Below are 14,451 nucleotides of genomic sequence, written 5' to 3'. Positions count from 1 at the left end.
TTTTCTCATTAAATCGCTGTGAAATTACTGCAGTTGTGATGACATGTTCTCATTATAGCAAACAATACCTCTCTTACAAGAAGTAGCCCCAGTGATAAGGTAGGCTTTAAGCTTTCCAATTTGCAGTTCTCGGGCTCTAACTCCCTGCAAAACCAAAGGCAACTCCCTCCGGTAGCCTGGTTAGTTCAACTTCTGAGCAGCAGAGAGGGTGGATAATGAAAAACACTGAGCTTAGATGGGCTATAGAGTGTCATACTGCTGGATGTAGTCAAAATGAGTTTGACAATAATTTGTTTAGATTGTTCAAATTAATTAAATTTATATACTGCATTTAGAGAAGCAACAGTTACCTTGATCAAAAGCAAAAAGCCCTCATCCACACAGAATTTCACCATGCTATTTTAGAAGTAGATTAATGAAAACTCCCATATGACAAGTCATCAAGTCAAGGCCAAACCTCTGAAAAACAAAACATCACAAAAACGTCTCGGCAGTAATTGCCTTGATCACTGGCGTTTTGACATTCATGACACCGTCTTCCAGAGCAGCACAAAATCTGTGCTTCCTGCAGAATATACAGAATATAAAATGAGCCTGTGTCATTGGAACGTAATGAAGAAGTGATTACCATCCAGTTTAACATAGTCTTGCAGACGGAGGCTGCTAAGGTGAGTGTGTTCTTCAGAAAAGGGACATAGTGACTGATAAGATGGTCTTTCAAAAATCATGACAGCACCATGGACACATTAATGCATGCGTGTGTGGGTGTGTGGGTGTGGGTGTGGGTGTTGGTGTGTGTGTGTGTTGAAGGACATGTGTGGATTATCTTCACCAAGAGATGATGATAAGATAGCTGGAGGGGTCAGAGCTATGATTGTCCATGCATACTGATTGTTCTTTGTGTGTGGGGGTGTTTGAAAGAGAAAGAGAGAGAGAGAGAAGAAGAGAGAGAGAGGAAAAGAGAGAGACAGAGTTTAACAGTCTTCTCTCACTTACACACACAGCCACAGATGTAAATCGGAACCCTACTTTCCTGTCTAGGCTCCGTTCAATCTTTGTGGAGCTTAACTCTTTGGGTCACACTCATCTGGAAATTACTTCTTTTACCCAACTCTTATCACTGCAAGGCTATAACTCGCTCGCTTGCTCGCTCTCTCCATTCCCTTCTCATGTTAAGCCAGAGCAGTTTAATCCCACAGTATGCCATGAGCTCCGCAGTGAGATGCCCTCCCAATACAATCTGACCCTAGTGCCAATGTTCAAAATCACATCGTCAACATATGGAGAGAGAGGAGGAATGAGGAGATAAGAGAACAGAGTTATGAGAAAGTGAGAAGAGAAAGATAATATATAAGAGACCAGAAGTCTACTCAGGGCTTCACTGTATTTTTAGATTTATCTGTGATTCAAAAACGTGACGAGTAGGCCTGGGTGATATGGTAGAAATCATTATCACAATATGGATTTGTTTTTATATGAATATATATCACAATATGACTAATTTATGCAACATCACATTAAATAGTCAATTAGTCATTAATGTTTATTCCATTGAGGTGAATGACAACATGATTCTATTGAAATAAATTGTGTAATAAATAGTAATACTGAATTTACCCAACCCTTGCAACTAACAAATATTTAATTTCATCACATTTTATTGACTTTTGCTGTTGAGTCAATGGTCCCTGCCTTTTCGTGGAGACACTAGTTATCACTTCTGTTTCTTAAGGGTCAATACAGTGTGTTTCTGTCTCCAAAAAGGCTCACTCACTGCTGTGATGAACATAAAGGAAAATGAACATGACAGCACTAATCTAATCCATGCACAACCATTACAGAGGAGTTCTGCTCACTTGTCAGCACTGTGCACGATTCACCTGACCATCTCTTAATGTCTAAATTGAGGCTGACAGACTTTAAACTGAATGCATTCAAACTCTGCCACCGCCAGAAAACATTAATGCAGTGTTACATGCATTTCAAAACCTTTGCAATGTCAAGATGAAATCAAATGAAAACAAAGTGAAAACAAATTGTAATTGTGATACAAAACATGTTGAAACCTGTCTCTGCTGGTTTTCTCAGGCTGTGTTGTGATTATCTTGCATGATAGTCACACTTAAGAATTTCATTCATTTTTGATAAGAGGGCATTGATTAAGGTTTGTGATTGATTGTAAGATTGATAGATATTCATTATTATTATGAGCATTTTTTGTTTGTTTGTTATTTGTTGTTTTTTTTTTCTTTTGCAGATCTAATTGATATCTGATATAAAGTAATGAAAGAATATGAATGAAAGAATGAAAAATATTTACTGAATTTTATTTTTATTTTATTTTCAGCTGTTTCAAAATATAGTGCAGCTTTTCAAATTACAAATTGAATTACTGTATAATTCAAATATAATACATTACAATATATAGAATATACCATAAAACTCCCAAAGCCTCTTAAGTTTAGTTTTTTTCTTGTTCTCCTTTGTATCCACAATATTTCACTTTATTGCACACATTAGACCCACACTAAACATGGAAGCTTGTAAACGCGGTGTGGCCTTGCCTGCCTGCTGTCCGCAACACAGAGCCCAACCCTTCATACCTGTTTGAATAATTACATAATCATAGCCTGATAGGATTCAGATTGACAATTATCAACTCTAAAACATACCGTATCTTACTCTTGGAAGTGTGCTCATTCTGTCCCGGGTCAATGAGCAGGATGTGACAGGAAAACCCACAGCTGTTGCTGCTGAGAAAGGCACTTTTGCCAGGCCTGAGAAGCTACCCTCTGTAGTTTGTCAACAAGTGGTGGATTAAACAGCCTTACCCATCGCAACAGTTTTGAATTTTCATTTGAATCTTTGATGTAACCTGGGACCAGCATTTATTTGTCAAAATGTGAAGCCATAACCGGCCAATAAAATTTAATTATAATGAGGCTACAGCCTAAAACAGTGTGCTGTTTACAAATATAGTAATGTCAGTGGTGCAAATACTAAGCAACAACTTGGCAATGGTTTAAGAGCATTTCTAATAAATAAATAAATAAATAAATACCCTAGTTTTAAAAAAAATCAGATTTTCATATATCCAAAAGCCCCAAATAAGCACTGTAAGCACACTCCTTGAATACAATAAGCAAATTATTTAAACAGTATTTGCACAGGAATCATTCTGTCCCAAGCTTTTTTGATCCATATAAGCAGTTGATCACTGTAATCGTGATCACTGTAAATGGTTTCCACTGTATTAGCAGCATCCTCTTGACACTGAGTCACAAGCTCTTCCTTCTCAGTTGTCTTATATATCTCAGTTGTCTCAAAGCTTAAAAATCCTCCTCTATTTGTTTTTCTTTTTTTCATCTTGTACGATTGGTGTAGATTTACTCAGGCAAATCAGTAGGGGGATTATGGCTTTTACTTGGATTCACCTCATCAGTCGACTTCATTAAAAGAGTAATTCCAGAAGCACATTACATGACAATATGTTGCAGGAGATCTCATATTTTTCAAACTACTGAGCTACCAAATCCTGCCTTGCATCAAAATACTGCCACACTGTAAGATGAAGTTTGTACATCACAAAATGACATAGAAGCTTCATAGGTCCAGCCTCACTGGACTACAACGCACAAGACAGAGAGCTTACTTTAGATACATAGATGTTTGCATATTAGTGACAACAGTGATAATGGATTGACAGTTACTGGCTGCACTTTTTGATTACACATGCATATGTGCATACCTGGTTTTACAAAGACAGTTGGAGGGGAAAATGTTTCCATTATATAAGTAGCTTTGATGTCCATCCTGTTTTGTATTGTAGCTGGATCTTCATGCACATTTCATAATTCGTACTGCAGTCTACTTGGTCAGTGTCATAGATCTGCTTGTTGTGCCCTTTCAAAGTACATGAGCAGTGACAAAAATACCAAAGATGTTTGACACAGCATTATGAGGTCAGGACATGGCATGCTGACCTTCTCATACCTCAGTATGCGAGCCATGAGACACCGTTTTCACTCCGATCTTGACAGTCTGTCTGGGACGTCTAAATCAGCTGTGACATTGTATGATGTTTAGCTGGTATAAAGGTCTAACATTGAAACATAGAAATTTGACATATGTAGTAACTAATAATTAACATATTGCTATTTTGAGTGACAAGCCCAAGACACAAGGTGTCCAAGGTGATCAGAGAGATAGGATTCAGACATTTAACAAGCGAGAGTCTTGTGTGCTTTGGATTCAGTGGCGCTCTGCAGTCCAGGCTGCATCAGGCCTCGCTTTGTCTTTGATTTCCATCTAAGCAAACGCTCTCTGCTTACCAAACATTTGGACAGCCTATCCTGTCTGTTCCACCTCCCACTCTCTCTCTTTTCTTCTCTCTCTCTCTCTCAGTCCATCTCTCTCTCTCTCTCTCTCTCTCTCTTGCTTTCGCTCTTGCTCTTTCTCTCACTCTCTCTCTCCTCCATCCTTCTTACAGGTTATTTATAGCGGGTTTTTGGATAAAAGTCCTGCCAGACCCATCATTCCCCCTCCCAGCAAAATGAATGTCGATTTAAGCGTTCAAATTAGGAGGACGGTAGGAGAGAGGGAGTCAGATGATGATGATGGTGGGGAGGGGGGAGAGGGGTCCAGAAGAGAGGAATAAATGGAGAGATGGGAGTTTGTGTAAGTGCCCACACAGTGGTTTTGTGGTACAACTTGTTAGGCACAACTGCTATTTATTCTGACAAATCCAACAGAGAGCAGGACATAATGCTGCATAAGGGAATCTTTGTCTCTGCAATGCTCTTTTTATGGACTGTTATTCAAGTGTGCGTACATGGGCAGCCATCCGGTTTGTTCATGGCTGCTGACAAGATGCCTTCATAACTGTGAATAGGCCAAAGGAAAGTGTGTTTTTGTATTTGTAGGTGTGAGTCAATCATTGTGTCAACTGTTTCATGACATACATTACTCTTTAATCAAAAGATTACTTGATGATATCAGGATATGTTTTCTACACCGAGAGCTGAGCTGAGGGATGGCAGGAAATGTTAAATGATTGTACATGTAGTCTAATAATCTTTCGAACCGTTAACTGGATAAATTGAGCTCATTGCAACAGAAAAGATCTTGAATGAACGTAACACCTATACACAGTTTGACCCAAAGCTGAGCCTCTGAAGCAATTGCAGTATTTGTAAATGTTATGATAAACAGGTCTGCTTAGTAGTATCACTTGGCAGTAATATCACTTTGGCAACATAAATCATCCAGTTTGCAGACTGCTTTGAAACTAAGGAACTGGAAATTTGGAGATTAACTCTATTTGCCATCCAACAAATCGATCAATCAAACTTTAAAAAATAAAAAATAAAACACTTTTAACTTATTCACGTATAGTTTTTTTATGTATAAAAATTATATATAAAAAATATAAAATGTATATTATACTCATTAAACAAAAGCATACTGTTCATTCAATTTAAAAGTTAAAGATGGAGGAAAAGAATGCAACATAAGTAAAATAAGGTAACATGGTAAAAATGAAAAGATGAATGCTATAACAGCTTTAAAGAATGTGTGCACATTTATTTGTATATGCACCTGTTTGAGCAAGTGCACGTGCTTGTGTGTGATGTCCATCAGCAGCTCCCAAAACAACATTCATCAAGGTCTATTATATACAGGTGACAGGACAGGCAGGGCCTTGAGATGCACGCATGTACACATACACAGACACAGACACACACACACACACACACACACACACACACACACATGCTGTACAGGCAGACACAGAATAGACAGACTGCTGCTGTTCCTCCTGCTGAGAGCAGCTCCTATAGGTGCTTCAGCTTCACCATTTGCAGAAAAGCATTTTGGGAGTCGGGGAGAAAAGAGGCGGGAATGAAAGAGACCGACACACTCAGAGACAGGGTGATAGAAAACATCTAAAAAGAGTGAAGTTTTCTCTCATCGCAGAGCAAGAAACTTTCAGCAGGGAGCCTGGTGAGGAGGTGTGGTTGTTTCAGGTGCACATAGCACCGCGTGATACAGCACAAAACTCACCACATGTACCACATCCTAAGCTTCCTCCAGGCAAGATGAAGAACAGACACACATCCATCCACTCAAATATTTTTCTCCCAGTCCCATTTTGACTGCCTACTTCTGTTGAGCAAATAATTCCCCTCAACTTTGCCATGTTCTGCTGTAATCCGGAAGCCAAGCAACGACATTTCGTTGCCAAAATCTCACTGCTGTGTTTTTTTTTGTGCAATGGCAATAAAAGAAAGTCTAAGTCTAAGTAAGTGTTATACAAAACAGAATTAGTTCAGTGCTCAGTGTTCAATTCTGAGCTGTAGATGGCCACTAAGTGCACTCAACAGAATGTCTTGACTGTGTTGTTTAGGGCTGGACAGTTATGGCTAAATACTGTGCTTATGTAACACTTTTTTAATTGTTGTTATGCAGCCTTGCAGTATAGTGTTATGTTCCACTTTTTCAGTGTAGTATTTTTCAAACTAGCAGCAGACAGAGGTTTATTTCTGCTCTTACTGTCTTTCTCTCATTATGGTTTGGGAAGTAGAACAAGAATACATTAATGTTTCCAAATTAAGGCAATGTGCTGTTGCCTATGATTAATTGTGCAGCCTTATTGTTGAGCATTACAGTTGTTGTCCTAGCCAGATTTTAAAAGTCTTGACAGTCGTAGAAAGCAAAGAAGATACTTAGGTACTTAGGTAACTTGATGCTTAGGTAATTGATCAATATGAAAATTTAAAAAATGGTACCAGTGCAAGTGTTTTTACAACATAAGCAGTACAGACACAATTTGATACCTTCCTCTAGAATCACATGATACACCCAAAGCACGAACTTGGTAATGACGGCACGAGACCTGTCAACATGTCCAGTGTAACAGCTCTGCAGCTTCCACTCATCTGACAAGAAATGTGGAGAAAGCTTTCTCTGGAAATGCTTCATCATTGAGGCAGATGATAGCGACAGCACTTCTGAGCCTCATAAAGCAGTCTGTAGATGATGCGATGGCACATTACATACAAAACAAGAAAATAACCAATTTAGAGAAGCAGCTCAAAGACTATCATCCTGATTTATTTACTCTCACTCAATTTTAAATTGAGGAGTGCATGCAAAATGGGATTTTTGTTGTCACCAAGGAATGCAATCAGGTATCAAAAATTGTTGAATTTCACTGGTATTGGTGCACCAAAGTTTTGGTATCATGACTAATGCCACCTGCTCGCTGATTCTAAAGGATAAAAAAATTTTGGGAGTACAAGAAAAGTGTTGAGTTGGAGGGAAAATATCTGTCTTATTTGGAAATTTTAGAGATGCTCTCCCAAACAAATGCTACCTACCTACCAGTGACAGTAAGCACATGCAGATAAATTGCTTAGTGCTACTGTCATTAATTTTCAGTCGAGAGTCTAGAAGCAAGGCAACCACAGTATGGCCTGTCATTATCAGCATTATAACCGCCTCTGCCTGAGTACTTTTCCTTTATACAGTCCCCCACACCTTTAAGGAGGAGCAACCTCTTTTTTTTAATTTTTTTTTTTTGGGCATTTCTGTTTTATTTGACGTCACAGTAGAGAAAGACAGAGCAAATGCAAAGGAGAGAAAGAAAGGCCATGAGATGCAGCAATTGGCCTGAGGTCGGATTCGAACCCAGGGACACTGCGATCAGGACTCAGCCTTAACACATAGTATGTGCTCATATCCGGTGAGCCACCGGGGGGGCCCCCAGAGGAGCAACTTCTTCACCCTGAGGAAACTCAGATCACAGTAAATGTCTCATAGATTTTCTTGAAACATGTGGGCTGTAAGAAGATGGCTGGCGGCTGTATTGCACCGATGAGTGTCCTGCTTTGTTGCTTCAGAGAAAATTGAGTAGTGATTGTAAAGAAATTGGACATGAAACAACTGCCCAATCCCTTCACTGAAAGTCACTTTTATGAATGATAGGTAGCAGCCTGTGATCAAACAAGAGGACAACTACACAGAAGAGGAAGGTGGAAGCGCAGTCTAACTCAGAGTCAGAATGTCTAAACCACATCCGCTGAACTAGCCAATGTAGAAGACGTAGGATATGTTTACATGCAGATTGAAAAGTCCATCATATTCAGCAGAGGAAATTATGTCATTGCAAAAAGATCTTCAAAATCTGTAACTAGACTACAGTAACAGTGTCCCCAAATCACATTAAAACTGAAACAATTGTAGTTTTCCTATATAATAATGAACATGTCAAACTTGACAGTTACAGTGGGAATATAGATCATCCAGTACTATGCAGCTGTAGCGTGTGTTCACACATTCAGACGATGTGTGTACGCGTATGCGTGCATGTGTGTTTGTGCGCGCATGTGTGTGTGTGTGTGTGTGTGTGTATGTATGTATGTATGTATATGTGTGTGTGTGTGTGTGTGTGTGTGTGTGTGTGCGCGCGCACGCTTGCCTGTACACACCAGGAAAGGAAGGGGGTTTGTATTTGAAGCCAAGTCTTGACACAGCCAAGGGAATGTAGCTGTGCTAGGAAATTAATTAGGGAGGTAATCATCTTGGTTGTAAATTTTAAAATTTGGCAATAATATCTAATATATGAATCGACTTGATCCCATTTGGAGTTTTATGTTTCATTTTCTCAATTAAATAATCTTACAGTTTCATATTGAGCAGTAGACTGTAACTGCCTGGCCCGCCGCCATCTTGGACCGAGCCAGCTGACCCATCAGTGCTTCCCTTGTGATTTGCAGAGCTGACTACAGGCTTCTAGCTCACTAATGTCACTAAAATGGCAACAACAAACTTCAGCAGAGTGGTTGCAGTAACATACATAGCCGTAAAAAATTATTTGTGCTCAGCAGGAGGAACAACAGGCTGCAGGATATTCTTATGTATATCAATGGTGTGTGTGTGTGTGTGTGTGTGTGTGCGCGCGCGCGTGTGCGTGTGTGTGTGTGTGTGTGTCTGTCTGTATGCTTGTCTGATTTGCAGCACAGTTTATATCCAGTTCAGATAAGGTAAACCCTGTGCATATCAATCAGTAGTGTGAGTAGAACACACACACACACACACACACACACACACACACACACACACACACACACACAAATATCCAAGGCCTCATTGGCCAACATTGGTAACTTCGGGGAACTGGATAAATAGGATGGGTAAATTTGATGGTGGTGATGACTAATCAGAATCAGAATCAGAAATATTTTATTGATCCTTGAGGGGAAATTGAGCACAGGGATAGCTCACCTGTGTTGATATTTGTTTTTAAACTTACCCCTAAGTCGCATATAGGGCAGTAATGATGCAATCCTCTTCTCACTGTTCTTGCTGTGCTCATTTAATAGCTGTATTGTGCCATTAACCAAAAGGAATAATCCACAAATATTTGCTGAAATTGCTGTTTATGATTTCACTGTGTACAATATTTACTCCAAATTAAAATGCAGCACATTTATTTTCAAAGCTAAATGCCCAAACTGGGAGTTTATGTGAGACAGTTTAACACCTTGAAATGTATCCACAGTAGAATTGTGTGTGTGTTTGTGTGTCTGTGTGTTTGTTTGTGTGTGTGTGTGTGTGTGTGTGTGTGTGTAAGCAACCATAGGACAGAATTATCCTTAGCAGCAATCATGTATTTTTTTCCCTCCCACTTTGCCTATGTCACATCCATTCACTGATTAAAACAAGCATTAGAAGGTCGGCTCGATCTGCCTCAAGTGACTTACAGTACATGTAATTACAAGTTGTGTGTGTGTGTGTGGTGTTGGTGTGTGTGTGGTACTCAAGCACATAATAGTGACAGCTAAAGCTTCTTCCAGACAGTCTACTCTGTTGGTCAGATATCTGTTTAGAAAGCTGGAGCCATCATGATTCACAGCAACCTTTGACCTCAACAGATGATCGGTGGTTAGATGAAACCAACAGATTATTACACGACACAGCACACACACACACACACACACACACACACACACACGCACACACGCACACACAGTAGATGTCCCAGTACTGTGCCCCATCACATTGAGCCTGATGGTTACAGGTTTTTTGAGCATCATCGCAAACAAATTACAAACATTTGAATCTCACAAATCCAGACCTGAACATTAAGGATAAATGTAGGTCCATTCAGGCATAAATGTCCAGATCTTAGTTGAATACATTCATAGCATTGATCTGGACCTCTTAATTATTGATTCTAATTAACAATGAAATGCAAAATACATTTTATGATCTAATTCCCCATTTTAAATGTATATCTCTAATAATAAATGTCAAAACAATTACAAAATGTTTATTTTTCCAATATTTTTTGATATTACAGTTCCAGTAGTATTACCACCTGGAATTTGGTGTATTGTAAGTTTACTTCATGATATGAAGCATGAGGCGACAAAACTCTGCCATCAGAGGTTTTTGAACATTCTTCCCTCCTGTCTTATAACACTTGTAATTTCACAGCTTGTCTTTCAGATGGTTGCTGGAGTGTATATATACTGAACATTCCAAAATGTGTGAGGCTCAAAATTACATGCAAAGGATTTTTTTTTTTTTTTTTTTTTGTCCCTCCCTTCATTATCTCCCTCACCAACTTAATGTTTCATCTCAAAAGAGTATTAATTATGTATGCAAGATATGGTCACAAAAACATTTCCTTGTAATTTTAAGGCAGCATAATAAATCCAACAAAGAAAAAACAGTGGAATCAACTGTTATTATGAAATTATTGTTTTATTTTACTTTATTTTATTCATTTATTTATTGGAGGGGTAGTGGGAAGAGTTTTCTCAAGGCATAATGAACCTTGTATTCTGCTGCAGTGGAGAATTTGCAGCCTACAAATTTGCAATTTGAAAAATCATTAATTAAATTCAAGCTTGTCTCATTTTCTTCAGCATTTTTCCAGCCTTTTTTAGGAGTTGAATAATTGAATTCAATTTATAATTTATAACTTAATATAGTCATTTTTTCAATATAGTGCAGCCCTAATGCTGCCAGAAAATAATTTCTGCTAGAACATAGGGAAAATTATTCTCTCATTTTGCCCACCCAGACCTTAGATGAAAAGAGGTATATATATACACTATATTACCAAAAGTATTCGCTCACCTGCCTTTACTCATACTATGAACTGAAGTGCCATCCCATTCCTAACCCATAGAGTTCAATATGATGTCGGTCCACCTTTTGCAGCTATTACAGCTTCAACTCTTCTGGGAAGACTGTCCACAAGGTTGAGGAGAGTGTTTATAGGAATTTTTGACCATTCTTCCAAAAGCGCATTGGTGAGGTCACACACTGATGTTGGTCGAGAAGGCCTGGCTCTCAGTCTCCGCTCTAATTCATCCCAAAGGTGTTCTATCGGGTTCAGGTCAGGACTCTGTGCAGGCCAGTCAAGTTCATCCACACCAGACTCTGTCATCCATGTCTTTATGGACCTTGCTTTGTGCACTGGTGCACAGTCATGTTGGAAGAGGAAGGGGCCCGCTCCAAACTGTTCCCACAAGGTTGGGAGCATGGAATTGTCCAAAATGTTTTGGTATCCTGAAGCATTCAAAGTTCCTTTCACTGGAACTAAGGGGCCAAGCCCAGCTCCTGAAAAACAACCCCACACCATAATTCCTCCTCCACCAAATTTCACAGTCGGCACGATGCAGTCTGAAATGTACTGTTCTCCTGGCAACCTCCAAACCCAGACTCGTCCATCAGATTGCCAGATGGAAAAGCGTGATTCATCACTCTAGAGAACGCGTCTCCACTGCTCTAGAGGCCAGTGGCGGCGTGCTTTACACCATTGCATCCGCCGCTTTGCATTGCACTTGGTGATGTGTGGCTTGGCTGCAGCTGCTCGGCCATGGAAACCCATTCCATGAAGCTCTCTGCGTACTGTACTTGGGCTAATCTGAAGGTCACATGAAGTTTGTAGCTCTGTAGCAATTGACTGTGCAGAAAGTCGGCAACCTCTTTGCACTATGCGCTTCAGCATCCGCTGACCCCTCTCCGTCACTTTACGTGGCCTACCACTTCGTGGCTGAGTTGCTGTTGTTCCCAAACGCTTCCATTTTGTTATAATAGAGCTGACAGTTGACTGTGGAATATTTAGGAGCGAGGAAATTTCACGACTGGATTTGTTGCACAGGTGGCATCCTATGACAGTTCCACGCTGGAATTCACTGAGCTCCTGAGAGCGGCCCATTCTTTCACAAATGTCTTGTTTCACAGTCTGCATGTCGGAGTGCTTGATTTTATACACCTGTGGCCAGGCCAAGTGATTAGGACACCTGATTCTGATCATTTGAATGGGTGAGCGAATACTTTTGGTAATATAGTGTATGTATGTGTTCGCTGTCAAGTCTCCTATTGTGATGTTGCAGTGACTAGTGCTCTCCTTTGGTAATGTGTGTGTGTGTGTGTGTGTGTGTGTGTGTGTGTTTGGTCTATTAAGATGAAGAGGCCGGTGTGGGTAGCAGCTTCTAGAGTTAACTGTCTGCATCCTTTTAGTTCTCATCTCTGACCGGCTGCTGTAAGAGGAAAAGCAGCACCCAGACCTTAAAAATCACCCCTGGGCTTTCAGATTGAGGTCTGCTGTACACAGCGGTGTTTCTGTTATGTATTTCTAACATAGTGGCCCTCCACAGCCATCACCTTAAACTGTTGGCAAACTTGATCTTTACTCTGAATGGTTTCTTTAAATAAAGGTGCAGGTGAAAAACAGCTGCAGCCCAGTGAGCACTTGCTTTTCAATATCTCCAGCGATGGGAAGGAAATCACACACACACATAAAGTACTTCCATTGTAAGCTCTGGAAAAAAAAAATTAGCAGACCTGAGTGCTCAAAATGAATGGGGTTGGGCATATTATTTCCTCTAACATTAAAAATGAAAAAACAAAAAATGGCCCCATAGGTTGTTAGCACAAGCAGCTTATTACGACCTATAGTTATGTTTTAATATTAAGCAACCTCTACCGGTCATGTAAATAACATCAGTGTGGTGTGTCAGGAAGTGAGGTGGCATATTGTAGTATAGCAAGCGACAAAATCTGTGTTGGAAGGTGGTTGGAGCTGTGGATGGGTCATACCCACACAGGACTCTCAACCTGGAGACAAGAATTTGATTCCTGCATGAAACAAGTCTGGTGTTCACTTCCAGGTGTTTTGTTTTATTTGATTCTGCATGTTTATCATTGTCACCATGACAATAAATGTCCTCTAACCTTAACCACAGTTTTACCCTAACTTTAACCAAGTATTTTTGGTGCCTAAACAGAATTTATATGATATTAGTAAAACTTTGAACAGCCCTTCTGTAAACCTTAAAAAAGTGATGAAAAAGATTTTATACATTCGCTGGTGTGTGGCATTTAAAAAGCCGTTGAACTCAGATTAGTTATTAATTGGCATAAAACTGTCTTCTGAGTCATTTATGAAAATGCTGTAAACAGGGTGTGTTGCATTACTTGAAATAGCCTTCAAACTTTTTAGTTTGCTTTTCTTATTAGCAATACATAATAGAATTATGCACACAGTATGAATACGAATTATTAACTTCATGCTTGAGGTTTACTAGGGACAAAAACTACATCTAGTTCCAGCAGTTCCAGCTCCTCCCTACCCTTAACCCTCTTTATTATCGCACACCACAAGCAGCATGTTTTTCTTCATCATCTCAAATTCACCTCACTTCAGTCACGCTGAGCTTCTAAGAAGCAACAACATAGAGTCTGCTTTAGTCATCATTAGTTAACCATCTCAATCTAGACCGTAAAACTAAAGATGATGAATAAGAGTTTAAAAAGGAAAATTGCTTAGCTAGTGCTCCTGTATGGGTACAGATTTGTTTTACCAGTCACAAAGACATTTCCCTCCAGGGAACAAATTACTGTGATTGTTCAGTGATCAATAGTGTTTTGGTTGTAGTTATTTTCACGAGTTAATGTTAAATGTACTCCGAGTTGGAGTCATGTTTCAAAGCATTGATTTTTTTTTCTTTTTCTTGATGTTTTTTTTTTTTTTTTTTTTTTTTTTTGTATGTCAGAGGAAGTTTGTCTTGGTCCATGGCTCCAAACCAGGCTTTAATGTTAAGTGTTGGGTGACTTTGCATTGACAAAATAAAATACATAAAATGCATGAATGCCAGTATTTGATGGGAAGAATGTATAAACAAGGTATAATTAGCCATATAAATAATGCAGGTAATGTATTCCAGTTTCTGCTTGTGTGTAGAGGGACAATGTGCTTGATTTCACACTTTTGAATGTGCAGCTGAACTAAACAACTAAACCCAATTAAAATTGGCGTGTAACATAGGCTACAGACAAAGTAATATGCGCACATACATCTCACAGTGAAAATGAGTGCTCATTCCTTCAGCCTGTCTGTCTGTCTATCTGTCTCTCTCTCTCTCTCTCTCT

At 39.4% G+C, this 14,451-nt stretch overlaps 1 protein-coding gene across 1 annotated transcript in view; it reads left to right on the top strand.

Annotated features, from left to right (window-relative positions):
- itfg1 (integrin alpha FG-GAP repeat containing 1) overlaps positions 1 to 14,451 on the top strand; it is a 198,586-nt gene that overhangs the window by 90,130 nt on the left and 94,005 nt on the right. The gene's annotated exons all lie outside the window — the stretch shown is intronic.

The sequence above is a fragment of the Myripristis murdjan genome, chromosome 3, assembly GCF_902150065.1.
Source record: "Myripristis murdjan chromosome 3, fMyrMur1.1, whole genome shotgun sequence".
In the NCBI taxonomy this organism is placed as follows: Eukaryota; Metazoa; Chordata; class Actinopteri; order Holocentriformes; family Holocentridae; genus Myripristis; species Myripristis murdjan.
The sequence above is the reverse complement of the archived record's forward strand: the minus strand, read 5'-3'. Positions and strand labels throughout refer to the sequence as shown.